The sequence below is a fragment of the Vulpes lagopus genome, chromosome 7 (assembly GCF_018345385.1).
Source record: "Vulpes lagopus strain Blue_001 chromosome 7, ASM1834538v1, whole genome shotgun sequence".
NCBI classification, from domain to species: domain Eukaryota; kingdom Metazoa; phylum Chordata; class Mammalia; order Carnivora; family Canidae; genus Vulpes; species Vulpes lagopus.
In genome coordinates this window covers 78,896,957-78,919,680 of record NC_054830.1, presented here as the reverse complement: position 1 = coordinate 78,919,680, position 22,724 = coordinate 78,896,957, and the positions used below count along the sequence as shown (strand labels likewise).

At 43.0% G+C, this 22,724-nt stretch overlaps 1 protein-coding gene across 2 annotated transcripts in view; it reads left to right on the top strand.

The window, feature by feature from the left end:
• Positions 1 to 19,763: 19,763 nt before the first annotated feature.
• FRMPD1 (FERM and PDZ domain containing 1) overlaps positions 19,764 to 22,724 on the top strand; it is a 92,513-nt gene continuing 89,552 nt past the window's right edge. Inside the window, exon 1 of one of the 2 annotated variants that reach the window (XM_041760619.1) lies at positions 19,764 to 19,784. The gene's annotated coding sequence lies outside the window, so the exon portion shown is untranslated. Of the gene's footprint in view, positions 19,785 to 20,107; positions 20,239 to 22,724 lie in introns of those variants that run through there. The other variant, XM_041760618.1, reaches the window with a different exon arrangement.

The window sequence follows — 22,724 nt, the reverse complement described above, 5'->3', positions numbered from 1 at the left end:
AAACCTAAACCGATACAATTACCGATAGATATCGATAAACACATGAAAGCATATTTTAGCTTCACTGGTAATCACATAAATGCAAATACATTTTTAAAATGATGAGATATCATTTTGTTACCTATAAAATTAGTAAAAAAGTTTTTTTTCATGATGCTCAGTTTGGCAAATGTGAGGCGAAATGGGTTCCTGTATATGCACAGTGAATCGATTCATCTCTCCTGGAATGCAGTTGAACAGTATGTATGAAGAGCCCTTTGACTCAAGAATTCTACATTTATCTATCTATCATCTATCTATCTATCTATCTATCTATCTATCTATCTATCATCTATGTCTTTTTTGAAGATTTATTCATTTTTCTGAGAGAGAGAGAGTGCAGGCAGGAAAGGGGCAGAAAGAGGGAGAGAAGCAGACTCTACACTGAGCATGGAGCCCCATGCAGGGCTCGTCATGGGGCTGTTGTGGGACTTGATATGATGATCCCAAGTTCACAACCTGAGTTAATATCAAGATTTGATTGCTTAACCAACTGCACCACCAAGTTGCCCCAAGAATTCTGCTTTTAGGAATTTTACTCTAAAACATAATCAAGGAGGCAGATGTTGATTTATGCACAAAGGTGTTAATCATAGGAATTTTAGGGGGAAATTGGAAACAATGTCTAAAAATAGATGAATGATTAAATAAATTACAGTATGTCTTCATGAAAGACCATTTTGAAGCTTTACTGATCATGGTTTTAAAAACAGTTAACATGGAAAATGTTAGGCTATAATGTCCAGTCAAAGGAGTAGAATACAAAATTGTATGCCAGGTAGTCAATTTTGTAAGAAACAAACTAAACAGAAATAGAAAAAGATGATGATATATCATAAGATTATGGGTTTTCTTTTCTAAACTTTTCTGTATTTTCTAAATTTTTTATCATGGATGTGTATTATTATCATAATCAGAAAAACAACAACAACAAGCGTTATACAAAAGAAAAGAAAGGCCAAGGGGTAAGGTAAATTCATGATGATATTAAGGGTAGAAGTGTTTGCAGAGACCATAGAGGTCCATCTTGCCCTTCCCAGAGCAGCTCAGAGGCGTCCTTATTTTGATGCAGACCCACAATAGTCAAGGAAAGTCCAGTATACATAAACACATCTTTAAGCCAGCTGTTAATTCACTTTGCTCCTTCCCAGCATCACTTGGGGCTGCTTTCCTGAACACAGCCTCTCACAACTGAACCACCTTAGCATTTCTCATTCTTAAATGCTTCATGAATGTCTCGTGAACACTGTGTTCTAAACTGCCCCTTCCTTCAGCCACTCTGAACCAGACTCTGCTGCAGGTAAGAGGTAACAAGGTGCAGGAAGACCACTACACCCCTCCCCGCCAAAAGAAAGGAAAAAGCACCAGGCTAGCCTCACCTCCATGGTCTGGAAGAAAGGGGGATAATGTATTCCTGCCATTCCCCACTGGCTTGACTCTCCCCATCCAAGGCAGAAACTCCAGTAGGGAGAAGGTCATAGCAGCAGTGGAGAGGTGACAGCAGCCCACTACACTGCATGAAAAGCAGTGTTCAGCTTTAGGTAATGCTCTTTCTAAGAAATCCTAGGGATCAGAGAGGGTCCAAAGACTGGGACAAGGATGAGGAAGGATCTTTCCTAGAACTATTTTGAGGGAGCTTGGCTGGAGAAGTGAGGACTCAGAGTATCAGATATCACCCCTGTCTAGAATGAAAGGGGGTTAAACCTACTTTACAGTGACCCCAATGATAGAAACTGAATCAACAGGTAGAACTCACAGGGAAGCAACTTTTGACTCAATACAAGCAGGCACTTATTTTTAAAAATATTTTATTTATTTATTCATGAGAGACACACAGAGAGAGAGAGAGAGAGAGAGAGAGAGAGAGAGAGGCAGAGACCCAGGCAGAGGGAGAAGCAGACTCCTCACAGGGAGCCCAACGTGGGACTCGATCCAGGGTCTCCAGGATCACACCCTGGGCTGAAGGCGGTGCTAAGCTGCTGAGCCACCCAGAGCTGCCCCAAGCAGGCACTTATATTTGAACATAATGTACTTAAAACTTGTTTTGTTGGGATCCCTGGGTGGCGCAGCGGTTTGGCGCCTGCCTTTGGCCCAGGGCGCGATCCTGGAGACCCGGGATCGAATCCCACATCAGGCTCCCGGTGCATGGAGCCTGCTTCTCCCTCCTCCTGTGTCTCTGCCTCTCTCTCTCTCTCTATGACTATCATAAAAAAAAAAAAAAACTTGTTTTGTTGATTATATAATATTTGCATATGGCAAATCATTCCAAAGCCACAAAGAGATGTACAGTGAAAAGGAAATTGTCTTCCTACATCTGTCCCTCAGCCACATGTCAGTCCCAAGCCCCCTGCCTCCTGCCAAACTACCCACCCTTCCCACCACCAGGCAACCAATATTGGTAGTTTCTTGTATATTCTTCCAGAAATAGTCTATGGTCTTATGGAGTCTAAATACATGCATACTAAGGCAGGAAACCACAAATGTTGGAGAGGATGCAGAAAAAAGGGAACCCTTTTACACTGTTGGTAGGAATGTGAAATGGTGCAGCCACTCTGGAAAACTGTGGAGGTTCCTCAAAGAGTTAAAAATAGACCTGCCCTACAACCCAGCAATTGCACTGCTGGGGATTTACCCCAAAGATGCAGATGCAATGAAACGCCGAGACACCTGTACCCTGATGTTTATAGCAGCAATGTCCACAATAGCCAAACTGTGGAAGGAGCCTCGGTGTCCATCGAAAGATGAATGGAGGGCAGCCCAGGTGGCTCAGAGGTTTAGTGCCGTCTTCAGTCCAGGGTGTGATCCTGGGGACCTGGGATCGAGTCCCACGTCAGGCTCCCTACATGGAGCCTGCTTTTCCCTCTGCCTGTGTCTCTGCCTCTCTCTCTCTCTCTGTGTCTTTCATGAATGGATAAATAAAATCTTTAAAAAAAATAAAAAAAAGAAAGATGAATGGATAAAGAAGATGTGGTTTATGTATACAATGGAATATTACTCAGCCATTAGAAATGACAAATACCCACCATTTGCTTCAATGTGGATGGAACTGGAGGGTATTATGCTGAGTGAAATAAGTCAATCGGAGAAGGACAAACATTATATGGTCCCATTCATTTGGGGAATATAAATAATAGTGAAAGGGAATAGAAGGGAAGGGAGAAGAAATGGGTAGGAAATATCAGAAAGGGAGACAGAACATGAAGACTCCTAACTCTGGGAAACGAACTAGGGGTGGTGGAAGGGGAGGAGGGTGGGGGGTGGAGGTGAATGGGTGACGGGCACTGAGGGGGACACTTGACGGGATGAGCACTGGGTGTTATTCTGTATGTTGGCAAATTGAACACCAATAAAAAATAAATTTATTATTAAAAAAATAAATAAATACATGCGTACTATAAGCACATGACAGACTATTCTATATATATCTTTTTTATTCAAAATGGTTTAAGATTATTCTTTATTAATCCATAGAGTACCACCAACTTCTTTTTAATGATTGTATATAACTCTTTGTATGACTGAATTATAATCTATGAAGCTCTCTTCTTAGTTGACATTTAGGATGTTTTCAGTTGCCAGCCATTATATAAAATACTTCAGTGAATATCTTTGAATATATGAAACACATGTGTAAATAATCTGTAGAGCTAATTCCTAGAATTGAAATGGTTGTTAAAAGATCTTTTCAATATAAAAGTTCAAAAACATTTAATACCATTAAAAAATTCAGAAGATACAAAGGGTATATGTGAAAGGTTAGCTTTCATTCCAGTCCTTCAGCCTTTTTCAGTTCTTTTTTCCCCCTTATCAACCAGTGTTAAGGGTTTCGTATATATTCTTGAATACTGATTTCCTTCCGTTTTTAATTTTTTTTTTTTTTTAATTTATGATAGTCACAGAGAGAGAGAGAGAGAGGCAGAGACATAGGCAGAGGGAGAAGCAGGCTCCATGCACCGGGAGCCCGACGTGGGACTCGATCCCGGGTCTCCAGGATCGCGCCCTGGGCCAAAGGCAAGCGCCAAACCACTGCGCCACCCAGGGATCCCTCCTTCCGTTTTTAAAAGTGCAAATGGTAGCACATTGTATTTGTGACTTTGTGACTTGCTTTTTTTTTTTTTTTAGATTTTATTTATTTATTCATGAGAAACATACACAGAGAGAGAGAGAGAGAGAGGCAGAGACACAGGTAGAGAGAGAAGCAGGCTCCATGCAGGGAGCCTGATGTGGGACTCAATCCCAGGTCTCCAGGATCACACCCAGGACTGAAGGCAGCGCCAAACTGCTAAGCCAGGGGGGCTGCCCTGCACCTTGCTTTAAAAAAACTAGCAACATATCATAAAAATTGTTTTCAATGGGTAGTAGCTAAAGAGCTTTCTTTTTCTTTTTTTTATAGTTATATGGCATTTCATTAAATGCATGTGCCATAATTATGATGGGCATTTTGGTTGTTTATTTTTTTAATTTTTATTTTTTAAAGATTTATTTATTTATTTATTTATTTATTTATTTATTTATTTATGATAGACACACACAGAGAGGCAGAGACACAGGAGGAGGGAGAAGCAGGCTCCATGCCGGGAGCCCGATACAGGACTCGATCCCAGGACCCCAGGATCGTGCCCTGGGCCAAAGGCAGGCGCTAAACCTCTGAGCCACCCAGGGATCCCCCGTTTTGGTTGTTTAAAATGTTTTGCTATTGATCCACATTTTAAATTTTTTCATAGATATTGCTAAATTGCCCTTCAGAGAAAATGTACCAATTTACACTCCTGCCAACAAAACATGAGTTTGTTTTTCAACGTCTCCAACAACACATGTATTAGGAAACTTCCAATCTTTGCCATTATGTTAGATAACATGATATCTCAGTGTTGCCTTTATTTCCATCTCTTATGAGTGAGTTTGAGCACTTCTGTAGATGAACCATTTATAATTGCTTTACCATGAATTAGCTATTCCTATCTTTTGCCCATTTTTTATAGGGTTGTTGGCCTGTTAATTACTGCTTTTTAGAAACTTTGTATATATGTATAAGTATGTGTGTATGTATATGTGTATATATATATTTAGAAACTTCATATATATCCCTTATTTATTTATCCCTTATTTGTTATCTGTATCGTATTTTCCCTAACTTTTCATTTATCTTTTGACTAAGCTTATGTTGGTTTCCCCCATGCAAGATTTTTAATTTTCATGTAAAAATGTCTATTGATCTTTTGTTTAATGTTTATGATCTTCCTTGTACATTAGCCAGTATTTTCTTCTAGTACTTTTATGATTCCACCATGAAAATATTTGATTCATTTGGATTTTATTTTAAAATGAAGAGTAAGATATAAGAAGTAAGATAGGGATTCAACTGTTTTATTTTTTCAGATCATCATATAATTTATATAAACTTCAGGGGCTCCTGGGTGGCTCAGTCAGTTGGGCCTCTGCCTTTGGCTCAGGTAGTGGTCTTGGGGTCTTCCAATCAAGCCTGAGTTGGGCTCTGTGCTCAACGGGGAGTCTGCTTCTCTTTCTCCCTCTGTGATCTCTTTTACTCTCAGATAAATAAAATCTTAACCAAAAAAAAAAAAAAAACCCTCAGAGATGTTTGAGGGTCAGGACCCCGTGTGATTCACCTGTGTTCTTCATAGCACTCCTTACTAATACCTAGCACTTGATAAGAATCAAGATATCCATATATCTGTGTTCTGAGTGACTCTAAAGCTCTGGAACTTTCTAGGACACTATCACCATTATAGCACATGCCTTACCCATACTCTCCTAGTCAATGTTATTTTAATGAATGAATAAATGTGGATGTATTTAATTTGGGCCACATCAGGCTAGCAAAGCACAGCAATTCACAGAGCCCAGTCAGTCCAAGTATATGCCTCTATACATCCAGTGTGGGGCTGGGCCATTGCATTAGACAAAGCATAGCTCTGCCACTTAGCCTCTGACCTCGAAGTAATAGTTTAACTGTTGTGTACTTCTGTTTTCCTCATCTGTGGAATGAGATAACAAAACCTAGCTCAGAGGAGTATTATGAAGGTCAAATGAGATATTGTCTGTATAAGGTCTTGAAGGACATCAAGGTGGTATGCCCTAAGGGATTATGGCTCAAGTGTGGATAATGCAGATACCATTAATGGCACATACCTAGTTATATGTCGTTTCCTGGTGGGACTGTAAGAGGAGGAGGCTGGACAGAGGACAGAGTTGTTGGGAGATGGTGGCTGTAAGTAGCTATTTCTGTTCCCCAAGTGACCGTTCCCTAGGCATAGACTGAAATTCCCTCTGGAATCACACTAATGGACACATTAGTATCAGTTGACAAAGTACCGTATGCTCTAAAATGTTCTCCCATTAAGTTTCATGGAAAGTGGCAGGAATTCATGGACCATTATAGGAAATCTTCCATGACTTTAGCCTCTATAAACCGTAGGCTTTAGAAGGTCAGGCTATGCCCCCCAACTGTATGGTGATGCACAAAACATCACTTATTTTAAGACAGAAGGTTTGTAAAATCAGGTTATCCTTGTCTTGTCAATACTAGGATCAGAAAAGGATCTTTTATTTTTGAAAAAAAATGTATGTTTTAATAATGGATTATTTTGTGAATGCATGCTGTTTGGTTTCAAGCTAATCAGCATATATAACAGTCATTAATCGGGGTCTAGGTTATATATTTCTTCAGTGTCATTGTGTTTTTTCATAATCCACAACTTAAATTTACAGTAGTTTCAGCATTCTTTCACAAAAAGTTCATCTCTTTTTATATTTATCAATCTACATCTTTTAAAAAGAGAAAAGAAAAAAAGAGAAGAAAGACCCAAACTCCACAAATTGTGAAAGAAAAAGCAGATTTAAAGTGTTAAGATCTGGCAGTTTCTTTTTATTTTTTCAGAGAGGGAAGGGGGTTGGGGGAAGTGTGGAAGGAAAGAGAGAATCCCAAGCAGACTCCATACCCAGTGCCAGGCCCACTGTGGGGCTTGATCTCATAACCCTGATATCATGACATGAGATGAAATCAAGAGTTAGACACTTAGTGGACTGAGCCACCCAGGCGCCCCAAGATCTGGGAGTTTCAAAGTGTATAATAATAGCTGCTTTTATTTTTTATTTTTAATTTTTTTAAAGAATTTTATTTTATTTTATTTATGATAGTCATAGAGAGAGAGAGAGGCAGAGACACAGGCAGAGGGAGGAGAAGCAGGCTCCATGCACCGGGAGCCCGACGTGGGATTCGATCCCGGGTCTCCAGGATTGTGCCCTGGGCCAACGGAAGGCGCCAAACTGCTGCGCCACCCAGGGATCCCTGCTTTTAATCAAAATCAAATGTCTACAATACCCTGATTCTCTGCTAGGTGCTTTATCCTTATTTAATTTGATCCCCACAACACTCCCCAAGGTCAGTATTATCTGTTTATTATGATGTGAAAACTGAACGGCTACATTAGTTGTCCAAGGTCACAAAACTAACAAGAGCAAGAGCTGGTATTCAAGCCATGTCTGAATCCATGGCCCAGATCCTTCCCAGAGTATCCCTGATTCAAAGAAAAGACTAAGACACAATGTCTCGGTACATAGTCCATCGTAACAAAACATGAATAAAGCCTTGTTTTTAACAAAATCTAGGTCATCAATCTCTCTCCCTATCCTACACTGAAGATGGAAGAGAATGCCTCCAACACACTCCCGTGTCCAGGGTTTCTCCATGAACTACTTCCAGAATTCATGGTTGTAAAAGAGTGTTTTAACTGAAGAGGATTTAGGCTAGCACTACCCCTAGATCTCCCTTCAGTCAGATTTGCTCTGCTTATACCTGTCTTCTACATTGAGCTTCTATTTAATAGGCTTTGAATTGAATAAAGGATTCCACTGGTCTACCCTTCACCAAAGTTAGAAAGATACTAGGGGCTTCTGGCTGGCTTAGCTGGTAGATTGTGCAACTCTTGATCTTGGTGTTGTAGGTTTGAGCCCCATGCTGGGTGTGGAGGTTACTTAAAATCTTAAAAAAAAAAATTAAGATATTTAAAAAGTCAAGGTGCCATAGGGGCACCTGGCTGGCTCAGCCATGAGACTCTTGATCTCAGGGTCGTGGGTTTAAGCCCCATGTCAGGCATAGAGTTTACTTTAAATTAAGTTAAATTAAAAACAAAAACACTGATGTAGCTCAATTCTTTCTTTTATAGATGACACTCAGACCCAGTGGGCTTGCTAAAATCACCAAGAAAGGTAGGATCCTTTTCTCTTTAAAGTTTTAATTGCTGGGACACTACAGGGAAACTATGGACTGACAAAGACAACCATCATGGGAAATATGTCCTAAGAGCCTTTCTGGCTTGTCAACCCAATAGCGGATGGTGGCTGACCCAGATTTAAGTTATGACTATCACCTACTACTGGATTATTTTGATCAAGTTATTTAACTTTGCTGAATCTCTTCATCAGCAAAAGTAACACCCTAATACCTGTTTGTTGGGGTTTTGCCATAATTAATAGTGTATTTAAAATACCCGGCATGGGGATCCCTGGATGGCTCAGCGGTTCAGTGCCTGCCTTCACCCCAGGGCGTGATTCTGGAGTCCCAAGATGGAGTCCTGCGTTGGTCTTCTGGCGTGGAGCCTGCTTCTCCCCTCTGCCTGTGTCTCTGCCTCTCTCTCTCTCTCTCTCTCTCTCTCTCTCCCTCTCATGAATAAATGAATAAAATCTAAAAAAAAAAATACCTGGCATATAATAGGTTTTCCTTTCCATCCTTGGAACCTTCCAGTATGTTGTTCACTGTCTGGGAGTTCTCTTCTTGCTCTCTTATTCAGGGAGCTAACTTACAGTCACTCTTTAGTTTTGTTCATTTCTTTCCTGGGTTTGAATCTAAGGTCTTAGATTCTAATTAAATGACCTTGGGAAAGTCTCCTCATCTATATAACAGGGGACCTAATAACATATATCACATAGAATTAAAAAATGAGATGACATGAACTGCTTAGAACATTTACTAACATTGACACCCATGAGCCATATGGGTGGCTCAGCGGTTGGGTGCCTGCCTTTGGCCGAGGGCATGATCCTGGAGACCTGGGATGGGTCCCACATCAGGCTCCCTGCATAGAGCCTGCTTCTCCTTCCGCCTGTGTCTCTGCCTCTCTTTCTCTGTGTCTCTCATGAATAAATAAATAAAATCTTTTGTTAAAAAAAAAAAGAACATTGACTAACAAATATTAGGTCTCAATGAATTTTAACAAGGGCAGTTTGTGGGGTCCACAAAATAATTCTGGGCAACTCTCTTTCCTTCATAAGTAAGCTATTCACATTGCCTGGAAGCTTAGGATCTTAATGCTTTGTTCTTGGAGTTCAGGAATTTCATCAGGGCATGTTTTTAAAACTCTGTTCTGCCAATCTCTGTCTTTTAATTGATATATTTAGACTAGTTACATCTACTGTAATTATTGAAATATTAGGACTTAAGTCTGACATTTAATTATTTATTTTGTTTGTCCCCCATTTTCCGTTCCTATCTTGCATGCTTCCCTGTGAATTACTTGAGCAATTTTTTAGAATTCCAATTTGAATTGTCTATAATGTTTTTTAGTGTATTTCTGTATAGTTTTTTGGTCAAATATAAAGTTACATTTTTTTGTCAAATATAACTTATCACAGTTTACGGATGCTGACATTTTACCACTTCAAGTGAAATGCACATTTAGGTCCCTTTACCCTCTCTCCTTTTTAATATGATTGTCTTAAATAATTCAAAAAAATTTTAAAAAGATTTGTTTATTCATGAAAGACACAGAAAGAGAGAGGCAGAGACAAAGGCAGAGGGAGAAGCAGGCTCCATGTAGGGAGCCTGATGTGGTACTCGATCCTGGACCTCCAGGATCACTCCTTAAGCCAAAGGCAGACTCTTAACCGCTGAGCCACCCAGGTGTCCTGATTATCTTAAATATTATATACATTGAAAACATCTAACAATATTATAATTTTTGTTTCCAATACCAAACATAAATCAGAAAACTCAAGAGGAAAATGACATTTTATTACACTAACCAATATTTTTATTCTTTCTGTCATTCTTTATTTCTGATATTCCAAGTTTCCTTCTTTTTTTTTTAAGTTTCCTTCTTTTATCATTGCTTTTGTGTTTGAACTTTTAATTTTTTTTTAAATTTATGATAGTCACACAGAGAGAGAGAGAGAGAGAGAGAGAGAGAGAGAGAGGCAGAGACAGGCAGAGGGAGAAGCAGGCTCCATGCACCGGGAGCCCGATGTGGGATTTGATCCCGGGTCTCCAGGATTGCGCCCTGGGTTAAAGGCAGTGCTAAACCGCTGAGCCACCGGGCTGCCCCATCCAGAGACTTTTTAACTTCTTTTGTTGTATTTTCCAGTTATATCATTTCCATGTCATTATTTTTTAAAAATAACATCTGTTTCTTTGTTGATATTTCCTATGTTTTCATCTGAGAACTCGTGATTGCTTATTGAAGCATTTTTAGGATGGCCACTTTAAAAACATTGTCAGATCATTCTAGCATCTGCAGCTTCTCCATTTTGGTATCTGTTGTCTTTCCTTCATTCAAGGTGAGATTTTTCTGGTTCTTGGTATGATAAGTGATTTTTAAAATTGTATTCTGAACATTTTGGGTATTATGTTATGAGATTCTGGATCTTATTTGAATTCTGTTTTAGCAGGCCTCGGCAGACACTGTCCTGGTAGGGAAAGAGAACCGTGCCTTGTGACCACTGGGTGGGGATGGAAGTCCAAATCCCCACTCAGCTTCTGCTGATACCACCCTGGGGCAGAGTGGGAGATGTGTCTTGTGACCTCAGGGCAGGGGTGAACATCCACGTTCTCTACTTAGCCTCCACTGACCAGGGGTGGGAGAGTGGGAGTAGGACCACTGTGTGTAATTTTTTACTCTACTGTTTGGCTGGAATGGGGTACATGTTGTCACAAAGACTTCTGTCTTGTTGGGCTGCTCTTTACCATCCCTTTGGCTACGGAAATCAGACTTTTCTTGAGGCCTTTTGAAAAAAAAGTCTGTGCCCTTTGGCATTTCCTAATTGTGTGCTTCTCTAGTGCCTCATCGGGGATTATATAGGATGCAAAAAGAAAATCCATGGAATTTGTTGCCATGTTGTTTTTTGAGCCCTGAGGTGCCTGGCTGGTTTGCATTCTCTCCATCATTCAGAATTTCCTTATGTTTGTTTTACACATGTGTCTAGAGGGTTTAGCTATATTTAACAGGAAGAATAGGGAGAAATATGTTCCTCTATCTTATCCAGAACTGGAAGTCCTAGGTATATGATTTTATTTTATTTATTTTATTTTATTATTTATTTTATTATTTATTTTATTATTTATTTTATTTTATTTATTATTTTATTTTATTTTATTTTATTTTATTTTATTTTATTTTATTTTATTTTAAGTAATCTCCGCACTCATTGTGAGGCTTGAACTCACCACCCTGAGATCAAGAGTCTCATGCTCCACCAACTGAGCCAGCAAGGCGCCTCCCTAGGTATGGTATGTGTTTTAAAATTACTGCTGAATAGCATTCAATGAGTCTTTTTTCTAGCTGAAAATTCAAGTTGATTAAAATCCCTAAAGTTTTCTTCTTTTACTTCTTTGATGATTGCTTCACCCCCTTATTAATTTTGCTCCATTTGCTGCTCTATTATGTTTATCTCTCCTAGATATATCAGCCATGGTTATAACCTTTTCACTCATAACTTCCATTTCTTTGTTTTTTTGGTTTGGTGGGGTTGTTCTCCTTTTTCATCTTTTAGGTCATTAAACCAATTTTCAGTGGTGTTCATTCTATTTTTCACTTCCACAATTAAAATGTTTAAATTTAGAAATTGTCTTTTTAACTTCCCAAAACCATGTGTCTTCATTCTGATTCTGTCTTTTTAATCTCTACTTGAATCTCAGAATTCTTATTTTATTTTATTATTTATTTATTTATTTTTTTAAGATTTTATTTATTCATGGGGGGGGGGTGGTGGCAGAGACACAGGCAGAGGGAGAAGCAGGCTCCACGCAGGGAGCCTGACATGGGACTTGATACCAGGTCCCCAGGATCGCGCCCAGGGCTGAAGGCGGCGTCAAACCACTGCGCCACCGGGGCTCCCCTCAGAATTCTTATTTTAAAAGCTTACTTTTTCTTTTAAACCTATCTCAATATGTGTAACCTCTTCTAGCTATTTAGCTTGGTCTTCTTCCTTCAAGCTATGGAGTCTCCTTAAATGATCTCTGATCTGCTTTGGCCACTCATGTTGGCACCTGGGCAAATCAGGATACGATGGCCTTTTTGGGTAGCAACAGTGTAGCAATCGTGAAAGCAAAGGAAGCTGATGCTTCTCCAGTGGCCTAGTCATGAACGAGGCTGGTCAGCTGGGCCTACCATGCTGAGGTGAGATGGCAGAGGCTTCTAGGATCTTCAGACATCCCAATATGAATAGGAGAGGGTTGGGCTTCTGTGTGCCATTGTATAGGTTGTCTATACTATACAAGGGTGCCTGGTTGAGAGGATCAGTAGGAACTAAAATCCACTTGCTGATTGTATATCATGGTGTGGAGCTACATCTGCCTGAAGGAAGGGAACATTATTTTCTTGTTTTCACAAAGGCATCTGAGGAGGAGATGCTTTTTTTCTAATCCACATAAAGGTGCTGTATGAGCTAGTAGTGGCCCTGGGAGGGGTAGTTTGGCCCAATTGTGACATTCCCCTCTAGGAAGATAGACTTCAGCCAGGGTAGGGGTCTTCCCTCAGGGCTATGAGCAGCAAGTGGGCAGGGATAGTTTCTACTCACCTGTGAAAGGGTCCCACTCTGTCAAAGCCAGCTGGGCCTCTCAGGTGGCCCCAGAATCAAAAGGCTTCACTGGAGACTCACTAGCAAGACAGGTACTTTCCAGGCCCCTGGGAGTTGGTCCTCCCCACGGTTTTAAACAGTGTGGCAGAGACAGCATCCTCCATCAGTCCTGCACTGGTTCAGTCTCCCTGGGTATATGTGACATCTCTTTTATGTTCTAGCTCTAGGCCCTCACATCCTACCCTCTCCATTCATTATATGTCTCCCAGCATGACTTACCTCTATATGGAGCTGGCTAAGAAAGGGAGTCAGTTATAGGATGCAGGACCACATCTTTAGAGGACCCCCCGGATAGTCACCCTAAAATGATTTATGAAATTTCTCCATATTATGATTGTGTTGCAGCCATCTTCCTCCCTGCAAGGATAGAGCTCTGTTACCCAGATAAACTTGAATTTGAATCCTGTTTGTCAGCTGTGACCTCATATAAATCATTTGACTTCTCTAAGCTTGTCTCAGCTTATACTCCTGTAAAATGGGGATAATAATGTTTGTGTTGCATAACTTAAGGAGCTATTGAGAGAATAAAGTGAGATGTTTACTTTGTCTGGGGTTTTACAAATGGTAAAGTGCTTTGAAAAGTATAGGAGCTGAAGAAAGTGATGATGGAGGGATGGTGGCATCTGCCTCTTGGGCTATGGGGAGTAGAGAAGTAGTGTGATCTAAAGCAGAATCCAGCCTGTGGTAATTGGAGCAGATGTAGTGGCAAGACCAGAGTAGGGCCATGCTAGACACTGGCTATAACACCTTGGGTATGCCATTGGAACTGATCTCCCAAAAGCTGCACCAATAGAGAAATAGAGAATTTTAAAAAGAATTAAAAAGGAAATAGATGCTGAAACCACTTCTATTTCCAAAGGTGTTCCTCAGAACACTGAAAGATTTATCATCTGGGGATTGAGATTTAAAACTTGTCTGACACGACACATAAAGAATTCAAATATTTTCAAAAAATTGTGATAATCATTCCTGGCTCTATCCCATCCTTTCCCTCTGTTCCCAACCCAGTCATGAAATCCATTGCCATTAGCAATAGAGTAGAATATCACTTTCTTTATCAAGAAGCAGAGAATGTGATTAGGAATAGGGAAAGAAATGTAAGCAGACAAGGCTGATTGGAGAACTAAGGAAGCAGTCCAGAGGGGAGACATACTTTCTACATCCCCATCCCCCAATCCTCCTAATAAAGTAAAAATGGGCCATCTTTAGGAGCATGAGTGTGATAAGGAGTCAGGCACAGTTTGGAGAGTCCTGGGAGACAGGGCTCTCTTCACTAATACACAGAAAATGGACTCTCTCACCTAACTCTTTATTCATTGTATTTTACAGTGAGCTGGAGAGTTCATTTTTAAGAAGTGAGTGGCGAATGTCCGCTCCTGTGTCCTCTAGGATTCTAATCTTGGGAGTAAGAACATGTTGTTTTTATGTCATCATTTCTCTCTATAGAGCAACAATTTACTTGTTCTCAAGAGGTAATATAATCCTCATGATAAGCACCCAGTTTCTTTTGCAGAGAACAGCTGAACCTCTCTTTCTGAGGAGATGACACTTTAGTTTCCTTATTCTCAAATAATCATTCAGTTTGGAGCTCAAGAGATCTTGGTCTATAAGGTATCATTCTCTCCTTTTACAGAGAAGAAGATAGTATCTCAGAGAGGTGATATGACTTTCCCCTAGCCACACAGCAGGGTAAGGACAGAACTGGGTTTTAGAACAGGACACTGCTTTTCTACAAGCAGCTCGCCATAAGTGCAGCCTTGGATCTCCTATAGAGCTACTCCTAATGGTCTTCTTGAAGTACTCCAACAGTTCATGACCTTTGGCTCATCCTAGTTTCAAAGTAACTGCCTTTGTTATAGTTCAGTATTAAGTAGGTCTTGAATATTAAAGATAGGTATTTAGTTTTTGTGGTATAATAACACTCTCATAACCAAACCATTGCATTCCCTATCCAGTCTGCATTTGTGTTTATAACGCAAGGCACAAGTCCATAGCCGGCAGTCAACAATGTTGGATGAATGACCTCTTGGAGGCCTATTAAGGAATCATATCATTTTGGATCTGAAAGAAACCACCAAGGTCATTCAGTCTCACTTCTCCTGTCTTCTGTAGCCTGAAGAGTAATAGGACTTGGGCAAGTAGGAAAATGGTACTAGTTTACCCTGTTTCCCAGACCACTGTTCACATTTTTGGCCTGCACTGCCTCTCATTAATTTAACACGAAGGCATTAAAATTGCCAATGTACTTGTGTATACAAGTATTGGCGTACTGTATACTTGTGTACTGGTATACAAAATAGAAGTTTCTAACATTGGGATCCCTGGGTGGCTCAGCGGTTTAGCGCCTGCCTTTGGCCCAGGGTGTGATCCTGGAGACCAGGGATCGAGTCCCACATCGGGCTCCCTACATGGAGCCTTCTTCTCCCTCTGCCTATGTCTTTGCCCCCCCCTCTCTCATAAATAAATAACATTTTTTAAAAAGTAAAAAAAAAAAAGAGAAGTTTCTAACATCTACTGTAAAAACACTACTCCATACAAAATGATAGGGAAAGGTTTAAAAAAATTTTTTTTAGCCATAAGGAATTTGATAATTCAGAGGAAGAGCAGAAACTCATCCTAAATCACTATAGGCAGTAAATCCGAAATTTGAAGCAGTAAACTATTCTATTTTGGGAACAATAGATATAAAGTCAGGAAGAGTTAGGCATTCCAAGAAGGAAATTATATAGAAAAGCTTACTATTAAGTCAGCTCTCAGAAGTATTTGAATGCAAAGGAGATTAATATGGAGAAGGGGAAGGTATGGGCACTTAGCAGATAACAAATGGCACACTCATGCCATAGAGAAAGCAAAACTTTTAGCTGAAATGGTACTTATGGGAAATAAATTCAAACCTCAGATGTTTTTAGTCAGGAAGTCTCATTAGGATGCAACACAGCTTCTCATTATGGGTTATTACATAGTGTCACTAAAAAAAGGAGAGACATCTGAGAGGGACAAGGCGTGATCAAATAGCCATATGAGAAATTTCAGTCTTGCTCTATGTTAATATTGGATCATTTGATGGTATTCTCTCAACAAAAAGGACTTCAGAGTGACAAAAACAGAGATTAAAAGTGATCTAGAGTGAAATGACAGCTGTTAGGGTAAAGTTCTTTTAAGAAGCTTATGTATATTTTATTCATCGACTTATTTATTCATTCAACAAATATCTATAGAGTCCTAGGAAGACAAAAATAAATAAGATAATTGTCTTTCTCAAGGAGGTTTCAAGAAGACAGATATGTAAATAAATCATTGTAATGTAGTGTGCTTGGTACTTTATTTGAAGAACAGCCCAAACACAGTGCAGCCATGAAGGAGGGGCTGGGAAGACCTTATAGAGGAGAAGATATTTTTCACCAGGATTTAAAGGAAGAAGAGTGGGACGCCTGGGTAGCTCAGTGGTTGAGTGTCTGCCTTCAGCTCAGGCATGATCTCATGGTCCTGGGATCAAGTCCCACATCGGGCTCCCCACAGGGACCCTGCTTCTCCCTCTGCCTATGTCTCTGCCTCTCTCATGAATAAATAAGTAAATAAAATAAAATCTTTAAAGGAGGAAGAGTTTGTCCAGCAAGTTGTAGGTAAAGTGGGAAAGGAGAAAGCCTTCTAGGGTGAGGCATCAGCTTCTGCAAAGCACTTAGTTGTGGGGGGATTTAAAATCCCCAGTGAGGCTCCGTGCAGCTGTTGATGGGCTGTGGAGTCTTACATGAATGACTGCACTGCCTGGAGCCTCAGTTTCCTTCTGTGAAAAAGGAGCATGGGTGTCCTCACCAGGTACACTGATTATAGGCACGACTACGTGCTGGGTAGCAGACAATGAACGCTGTTATATCTCTAAGTCACTCTTTTCAGAAGATCCCTAGATTTCAGGTATTCTTACGTATGCTCCCTTTGCAGAGGAAGAAATGGAGAACGGAGGGGTTGTAGAACCTTCTCACACTGACACGGCTTAACAAGAGGCTGTGTTGGGAATTGAGGAAAGGCAGTTAGGCTCGAGACTGTATATTTTAGCACTACACTCCATGGCTTTCCTACATGAAATGCTGTGTGTAAAGCACTTAACACAGTGCCTGGCACACAGTAGTACATTAATAAATTGTAGCTATTTTTATAATTGTGAAATATGATGTGCCCTAGGAACGTAAGGTATTTGCTGTAAGGTAATAGAATGATGTCTAGACAGCGCTATAGCCATATCAAGTCAGATTACTGAGGGCTTCATGCCACGCTAAGCACTTAGGATTTTATCACAGGGTCGAGAAGAGACAATGAAGGTCTCTCAAGCAGGAGAGTGACTTGCCAGATTTGTGATTTGAAAAGATCCCTGGCAGCATGTGGAAGAGGAATTGCAAATAGACTAGACTAGAGGCATAGACTTCAGCTTTGATGGTGAGGCCTCACCTAAGTAAGGCACAGGCAGCAAGCAAGATGAAGAGGAGGAGACATGGATAAGACGTGTTATGGAAACAGTGTTGACTGGACATAGCTACCAGTAAGATAATGAGGGCCAGGAAGAAGGAAGAGTCTAGAAATCCCCCCTGGTTTAGGTTTAAGTGCCACTACTATTAGAGATATGGAAGCAATGCAGAAGGGGCAGTTTAGGGGGAAAGTTGTGGTTTAGTTGTGGCTCTTTTGAAACTGGGGCACCTGAAGAGGATTCAGGAGATGTCCAGCTGGCAATTAGGTTTCTGGGTTTGGAGCACAGAAGAAGGATGAAGCCATGCATCTGATAGAATTGCTCAGTGAGAGGGAAGAGGTAAAAGAGATCAAGAAGGGACATGAGGAGCATTGGCATTTAAACAGCCAGCAGAGAAGGAAGGCTGAAGGAGAAGAGCAATCAGAATGAGAACCTGGGCAGAGTGGGGACCCAGGAGCCAAAAGGTAAAATTGTTTACCCATTAAATCTCCTGAAAAAGCAGATGCTTCTGGCATAGGCAGCTAGGACACGGAGACGGAAAGGAAAAAATTCCATGGGCAAAATCTATACACACTGGCCAAGAGGGTTGAGTTCTTATTTTCCTTTCTGCCAGGTGCCTCCCTTAGTCCGTAATAATTTGCTTTAGGGAGAGTAATTTGGTTATTAATCTTTATTTACAACACATAATTAAAAAAAACTAAACTCTAGAGATCATTGTAGATGCACTGGAGTTGTAATAATGTGGACAGGTACAACACTTAAATTTTTTGGAGGCTTACTTTCTTTCCATAATGGCTTCAGAACTTTTCACTTTTTTATCCATTTTTTCCCTAATGGTGCTTATCCAAAGGCAGAATTTGGTACACTGTGTCTAGAGTGGAGACGGGTGGGGAAGCAGACCCCAAAGAATGAAGGGCTAACTCAGCCTGGATCTGGGTGGCAGAGGAGCTGGGGCACCGAGAGAAAAGAGATCTTTGAGGCACTGAGAGAAAAGAGATGTTGCAGGTTGGTTAGGAGGCCTTTCAAAGATAGCCTCTGAGGAGAGAGGTTTGGAAAAGAGGCCTGGATTTGGAAGTAAAAGAGAAGAGGTAGGTGCTGGAGTGATGTTCTTCACCTGGGCCAGGTAGGCTCCAATGGCTGCGATGCTGTTTTTGTTTTTTTGATGAAGGACACATTTATTAACTTACATTTGTGCTTCATTCCATCACCAGAACGATCTAACATACCAACCTGATGGTGCCCCTTCCCTACTCAGAACTCCGTGTACCTCTCCTTCAGCTCTCAGCTTCTGTCCTTCCCTCATTGGGATGCTCTCATTTTGGGGTCTTTGTTCCTGTGGCCTCTGCCTAGAAAGCTCTCTCCACACTCCTCCCTTTCACTGGCCAAGCTCCTTGGTCTTTCTAGGTTTCTGTAGAGAGGAGGCCTTCTTCCCTGGCTCAGACAATGTAGCTGCCCAGCGACGGCACCCTGGGATCACAAGAAGTGCCCTGTATTAACAGCCCATTAGACAGTACATTCCAGACGGCAGGGAGAACGCTTAATTCGACGCTGTATCTCCAGTGTCTAACATGGGGCAGGGATCTAGTAGGTGTGGAACAGATGTTTCAGCAAAGAAAAGAGGTCTTGGACAGAGGTATGCATTTGGGAAGGATAGAGAGGTGGTAGGACCGGAGCCAGAGGAGTCGTTAAGATGGCCCAGGGAGTCTGAAGAGGGCTGAGTGCAGAGTCCCAAGGCACTCCAGCATTTTAGGGCTTTGGGGTTTGAGGAGCCCTCGAAGTGACCAAGAAGGAAAGAGCAGGGAAGTTGGGGTCATTTGCATCCCTCAGAGTCCTACATAGCTGGAGTTCTTCGAGAGGCCTTGGAGTATGACAGCCAGGAGAAGGGTGGGGTGAGAAGGCCGTGCCTGGAGACTGGGTTACAGTTCTGGAACGCCGCGGGGCTGGGTGACCTTGGGGAGCCCCTTCCCTCTCCTGGCCTCAGTCTCCCCGTGGGTACTCCGCGGACGCTGCGTGCCCAGGTGGGGAGCCGCCGAAGGCCGGCGGAGGCAGGGCCCGGGTGGGAGCGGGACCGCCCACTGCGGCGGGCCGGGACCTCCGGGGCCCGCGGAGGCGGCGCGCGGGGCTCCTCCCCCGGGGCGAGGGTCGCGGCGCCGGCAGCTGGCGAACCCGCAGCTGCAGCCTCAGCACCTGCCGCGGCCAGACGGCGCGGGCGCGGCCGGGCCCTGCGCCCCCGCGCCCCCCCCCCCCCCACCTCCGGCTGCAGCCGCGGCGCGGGAGGCGGAGCCCGAGCCGAGCCCGAGCCGAGCCGCTGCCCGAGCCTTGCCCGCGTCCGTGCCCGCCGCCGGGCGGGGCCGCCCCTCGCCGAAAGCGTCAGCTCTCCGGGTCCGCGTCCGCGCGGGCGGCGCCTCCTCTGCAGGTAAGGGCGAGGTCCCGGCGCCGCAAAGTTTTGGGGGCACTGACGGTCCCCACGCCCCGGGCCTGCGCCTGCCCGAGCCGCTGGCCGCCTGCCCCTCGGCTTCCTCCGCGCCGCCCTCCGCCGTGCGCTCCGTTTGCACCGCCGACCCCGGGTGACCCGCGCCCGCCTCCAGTCCTCGTGTCCCCATCCCTGTGGGAGGCGCGCCCGCGGGCTCGCTCAGGGCCTGCAACGGTTAAATTTCTCACAGTATCAGTGTGTTGCTTAAGTTTTTGAGATCTGCAAAGAGCGGCAAACCGGGAGGCGGGAGACCTGGGTTCAGGTGCGGCCGCGGCCAGCGCCAACTTTCTGAGTGACCTCGGACCAGCCAGCCCTGCCCCGTCTGGACAGCCACGCCTGGACCAGGAGGGGTTCGCCAGGGATGATCATCTGAAGTGCATGCCGGTGTTGCCATTTTGTGAGTCGGGGCACCCCTGAGTGTCTCAGCTCCAGGGCTCCCTGGGGCGCGGGGATAGAACCCACTGAAGTCAATCTGGGGCGGGGTGGGCCATCACGTTGCTAACCAGCAGCAGTTTGGGCTGAGCTGCAGGAGGGTTGTTGAGTCAGTCTCTGGGAATAGAGGGTGCTCCCAGAGCTAGGAGTCCGGGCTATGGGTTTTGGTGACCCCTCTGCCACCCACGGACTGTGTGACCTTGGGCAAGTCCCCCCACTGGTTTTGCCGCCCACGAAGTGGGGAGGGAGGAATGTGCACTAGATGGTGGTTGTGGTCCTTCCGCTGTAAACTCTGAAGAAGTAGAGTCTTCCAGGTCTCTCTATTTAGGGTCAGTTTGGAACTCTTTCACAGTTTTGGAACATCCACCTATAGCACTTGCAAATGGGAAATAAAGGCAGCATTTGCAGTATGCTTTGGGAGTCTTGAAATAGACATGGCAAGGATTGGTGAATGCTGCCCTTCCCTCCTTCAGTGCTTTGGACCATCATAAAATATTCAACAGCATAATGATTTGTTTTCAGAGTGGCTTATAGATCAGCAAGCGTTTCTGTCTGTGAGTTGGTTATTTTTGTTAAAACCTCAAAATAATTTGAAGAAAAAAAATAAAGCACCATTGTAGGGGTCCTGACATAGAGGCCAATATCTACCTGTCCCTAGCCTAAAGTGATGTTTTCCAGTCAAGATGATGTAGAAAAACACTCTAAATCAAGTAGTTTTTGGTGTGTGTTCAACATAGGCATGGTTGGAGAGGCCTACAGTTTGGCAAGTACCTATTTTCTGGAACAGGTGCATTCTGGTGCAGCCAGAAGGAGAACTCTCTCATGCAGGAGAACAAGCATGAGGTAGTTAACCCATGTCCTTCAAAGTGAGCTTTGTGCTTTTGCCCAATCTCCTGTCCCCCTTGTGCTGCAATTAGCGTCTCCCCAGTGTGTGAGTGAAATCTGCTACTGTGAAAGGGTTCTTATGGAAGTGATTTTATTATTTTATTTCCTTCCTAGACTTCCTGGTTTTAAGTTTCAAGCTTAATGAAATCAGAGAACTAGTAATAGTGCCCTTTGTGACCAGGGCAGGAAAATAGCAGAGTTGTGGTACATATGTTTGCCTTTTCCCAGCCATACTCTGTAGTGGAAGCTCATTTGTCTGGAGCCTCTGATAGCTCAGATGCATTAGAATGCCACCAGTCACTTCCCTCTTCCTTCTTCAGTGGTTCGGTTCAGCAAGTGCTTTCTCACCACTCCTTCGGGAGGAAACAAATAGGAAAAACACCAATAGGCCCTCCCCTCAAGGAGCTCAGGGTCTAGTGAGGAGGAAGGAGGAACATACCACAGGCCATTCTGGGAGTATTCCTGGGGGACCTCTGGGAACACTGAGGAGTGTGGATTTTAACTGGGGTTAATGGGGAAGACTGTGTCTTGGAAGGTGGAAGGAGGAAGAGAATTTCAACAGGTGGTGGAAAGTGGAAAGGCCATTTTAGGTCAAGGAACTGGTGTGAGCAAAGGTACAGGGTCAGGAGAACTCAGGGCCCAAATGGAGAACAGTGGGTCAAGTGGAAGTGAGGGGAAGGCAGAGCACAGAGTGGAGCACCATGGGGTGCAGGAGGCTCTGAACCTGGGCTTGAATCCACACTGATTTGGGGGATATTGGGCCTCTGAACCTCACTTTTCACATTTGCAGAAAGGGAATTATAATTCCAAATATACAAGGTTAAATGAGATCATGTATAAAGTGCCTAACAGAGTGTTTGTATAATGATAGACACTTGATAATCGTGCCTTTTATTAGAGTGTTCATGGGCAAGCTCCATAAGTGTTGCTAGACACCAATAAAGTGAATGAATGGTGCCTTTTGTTTTAGCATAGGTATTGACTTGGAACCTCACCATCAGACTGGAGTTCTTGTGACAATGCAAGGGCAGGGGCTTTTTGTCATTTGGGGGTGCTCAGATCAGACGCTGACATCAACAGCAAACAATGCTCTGTAAATACTGTTAGGTGGTGGGAGGCCACAGAGAAGTTAATCAGAACACGCAATCCCTGCCTCCCATAAGCTTATCACTATGTGCTCAAGGACCCAGGTGGGGGGATTTGACAGTCAGACACAGTTATAAATATATCAGCATTGTCCATATATGCTGGGAACCGGGCGCCAGCTCCCATCTGCCTTAGTGTGGGTTGCTGGGGATTTGTAGTAGCCAAGGACGGAGAATAGGACAGGAGGGTGAAGAAGGACACTGCAATACTTTGTGAATCTGTGTCCACCACATGGCAGCCATTCTACCGCCCTTCATTTGTTCACGGAACACTTATTCACAGAACACCTTCTCTGTGCCAAAGAATGATTCCAGGTGCCCCAGGAATACACTGGAACAAAAGGGAAGATCCCTGCCTTCCTGGAGTTTATATTCTAATTAGAGGAACATAGTAAACAAGTAAACATATAAATAATTACAA